At 36.6% G+C, this 3,392-nt stretch overlaps 1 pseudogene; it reads right to left on the reverse strand.

The window, feature by feature from the left end:
* The window catches only part of LOC102896179, a 101,760-nt pseudogene that overhangs the window by 42,032 nt on the left and 56,336 nt on the right, over positions 1 to 3,392 (reverse strand).

Genomic DNA, 3,392 nt, shown 5'->3' on the forward strand with positions numbered 1-3,392 from the left:
AGGTGTTACATTTAAGTCTTTGATCCATTTTGAGTCTATTCTTGTATATGGTGTAAGAAGGTGGTCCAGCTTTTTTTTTTTGCATGTATCTGTCTAATTTTCCCAACACCATTTATTGAAGAGACTGTCTTTACTTCCACTGTATATTCTTATACCTCCTTTCATATATTAAGTGAGCATATAGTGGATTTATTTCTGGGCTTTCTATTCTGTTCCATTGATCAATGTATCTGTTTTTATGCCAGTACCATGCTGTTTTGATTACTGTAGCTTTGTAGTATAGTGTGATATCAGGTAGTGTGATACCTCCAACTTTGTTCTTCTTTCTCAAGATTGCCGTGGCTATTTTTGCAATTTGTCTGTAAGCTTAAAATTATTTCAAAATAAGAAGTTAAAAAACAATAATAGAAAAAATTAGAGGTGTAGCTCTTAAGCTCCTGTGACTGTCTTTTCCAGCAATGGCCTCATTTGCTCTTCCAGAACTTTGTCACAACTGCATCAAGAGGCACCGTCTATTTCCTATCCTCTCAAACCTGGGCAAGACTTTACGGCAACTTCAATGGATAGAATAGAAACTGCATGACTTCTGAATCTAGGTCATAAAAGGTGATGCAGCGTCTATCTTGCCTTTTCTCTCTGGATATTCACCCTTGGACCTCTGGCACCATTTTGTGAGGAAGCCCAGGCCACAGGAAGAAGTCACATGTAGATGTTTCAGCTGAAAGCTCCAGCTAATAGATTAGCCAACAACCAAACCTCTGAGGATGCCTTCGGATAATTCTAGACCACAGCCTTCAAGCTGTCCCATCAGTCACTGAATGGAGCGAAGATATGCTGTCCCCATTGAGCCCTGCTCAAATTGCAGATTTGAGAGCATAATTATTGTTGGTATTGTTTTAAGCTACTAAAGCTTGGGATGATTAGTTATGCAGCAAACGATAACTGGAACAGCTGCCCTAAACTGATATGATTAATTGCTATTAGAAGATACTGGATTATATCCATTTCATCCCTTAAAACAAAGCTTGACTCACAACAGTCAGAAGAACTCAGTTTCGTAGCATTTTGCCCTTTTGTTTCGACAGTGATTTATTTTCCAACACAGTATTCCTTTTCGAAGGAGATCAATATGACAGGGAGTTATTGGAACACATCCTAAGGGCATATTAAGCTTATGTTTTGCTAGGTCTCATTCTAAATACATCCATATTAATGTCTACCTGTTCACTCTCAGAACTAAATCATCCTATTTGTCAGTGAATAAGGAACAAAGTGATCAGTGTCCTCAATTTCTCCCTTTCTTCTGTGCCCTATACTCACCCTTTAGGTTCAAACCAATAATCTCCCGGTTGATATGGATTCTTGCCCTCTAAGTAGAGCCTGGACCACACAAATAACCATCATTTGGCTTGCAAAGGCATGTTTTAATAGTCTTCAGTTGAATTTTTTTTTTAATTTTCCAACTTGCACAATAAGAATCGGGCTGAAAGTAGAAAAGCAAGATACATCAACTTAGTAAAATATGTTTATAACAAAGAACCAAGTAATAGGTCAATAACCATGTTAGGAATATTTCAAAACCTCTTTTCCTTACAGAGCTCCTAACAATTTTCACAATTAAATTAGATTACTACATTAGTCTTAAAGAAGTTACAAAAGAAATTGTGTCATCTTCAAGATATTAATATAGAGAAAACACAGAGAGTTATCAATGCTTATTTTTCTTCTTGATATAATTAAGGAACAGACTAAAATTCTAGTGGTATATATTACAAAATTATTTTGCTCTTATCTATTTGATTAAAGTGAAGCATGTTTCAGCATACCTTCTTTGAAGTCACTGTTACCATCTGAGTATGTATCAATCTCTTGTTTCTACTTTGAGAGCAAGAAAAATAGTATGAAAAAAAAACATTGAATTTCGAATTAGAAGCACCTGAATTTGAATCCTATATCTGTCATCTACTTGCTATGTCAGTAGTTCTCAAAATTTTAACATGCATCAAAATAGCCAGAATTTTGTTAAAACACAGAAACTGTGGCCCAACCCAAAGGTTTTTTATTTAGTAGGTGTAGGATGGGGCCTGAAATTTGTATTTCTTACAAGTTTGCAGATGATGCTAAGTTGTACACATTTGAACAAATTACTTCCTGTTTTGAATCTCAGATTTTATAGCTGAAAAAAATTGGGAAGTTCCTATCTATACCATAAATATTCATTTTCTTTTCCTATATTAGCTAATACCCATGAAACAGGTTCAAGGTCCCTTTCCAAAATCCTGGAACCCAAACATTTCAGAAAACAGAACTTTTGCTTTTTGTCTTAAGTTTGGTTCAAATTAATTTGGTCACAGACGTGATCTATTAGCAGTATTCATTTATGTGTGGGCTCTGTAAGAAGATGCTAGGTTTATAGTCACCTTTCATCTGACAAGGACAGACATAATCCTGGCTGATTTTCACAGCCAGATGTTATCGTTGCCGCTCTTCTTGGCACTGGTGCTCCAAGATGGGGAGCCTGCTGTGGGGCTGGGACCCACTGCTATTTAGAGGGGACCTCTGCAGCAGAGTTATCCCTCCCAATTCTCGACTGCCACATGCAAAATGGGTGTGGGGCCAACCCATTTTGCATCTCCACCCCTCCTACTAGTCTTGAGGTGGCTTCTTTATATACTTAGACTTCTTTTCAGCTAGTCTTCCGTTGGTTCTCCAGGTTCACTGTTCTGTATTTTAGTTGTAATTTTAATGTGTTCATGGGAGGAGACGATCACCCACTCTTCCATTTTGCCCATTTTAAATTGGGTTTTAACAGTTTTGTGTGTACTGTAGATACTAGCCCTTTATTACATATGTGGATTGCAAATATTTTACCTCAGTCTATAGCTTGTCTTCTCATCCTTTTCACAGGGTCTTTCACAGAACAAACATTTTTAACTTTGATAAGGTCCAGTTTATCAATTTTTCTTTTTACAGATCATGTTTTTGATGCCAATTCTAAGAATGTTTTACCTAGCCCTAGGTCCCAAAGATTTTATGTAATTCCTGAAAGGTTTATAGTTTTATGTTTCACATTTATGTCCATGGCACATGTTGAGTTAATTTTTGTTTGAGGTATAAGGTTTGGGTCAAGGTTTTTGTTTTGGTTTGGTTTTGGCTTTTGGGCTGTGGATGTCCAATTGCTCCAGAACCATTTATTGAAAAGGTTTATTCATTTTTTTTAAGATGCAGAATATTTGAGCACATGTAAAGGCTTATGGGAAGGAGCCATTAGGAAAGAGAGGTCAAATAGAAATATGGGAGTAATAGGGCACAGGTCCTTAAGAAGTTGAGAGGAAACAGGGTGCGGTTTCAGTACTTTAAATATAATGTGTAACAAGGGCAAAGAAGAGCAA

The sequence above is a fragment of the Pteropus alecto genome, unplaced genomic scaffold (genome assembly GCF_000325575.1).
Source record: "Pteropus alecto unplaced genomic scaffold, ASM32557v1 scaffold23, whole genome shotgun sequence".
NCBI lineage: Eukaryota > Metazoa > Chordata > Mammalia > Chiroptera > Pteropodidae > Pteropus > Pteropus alecto.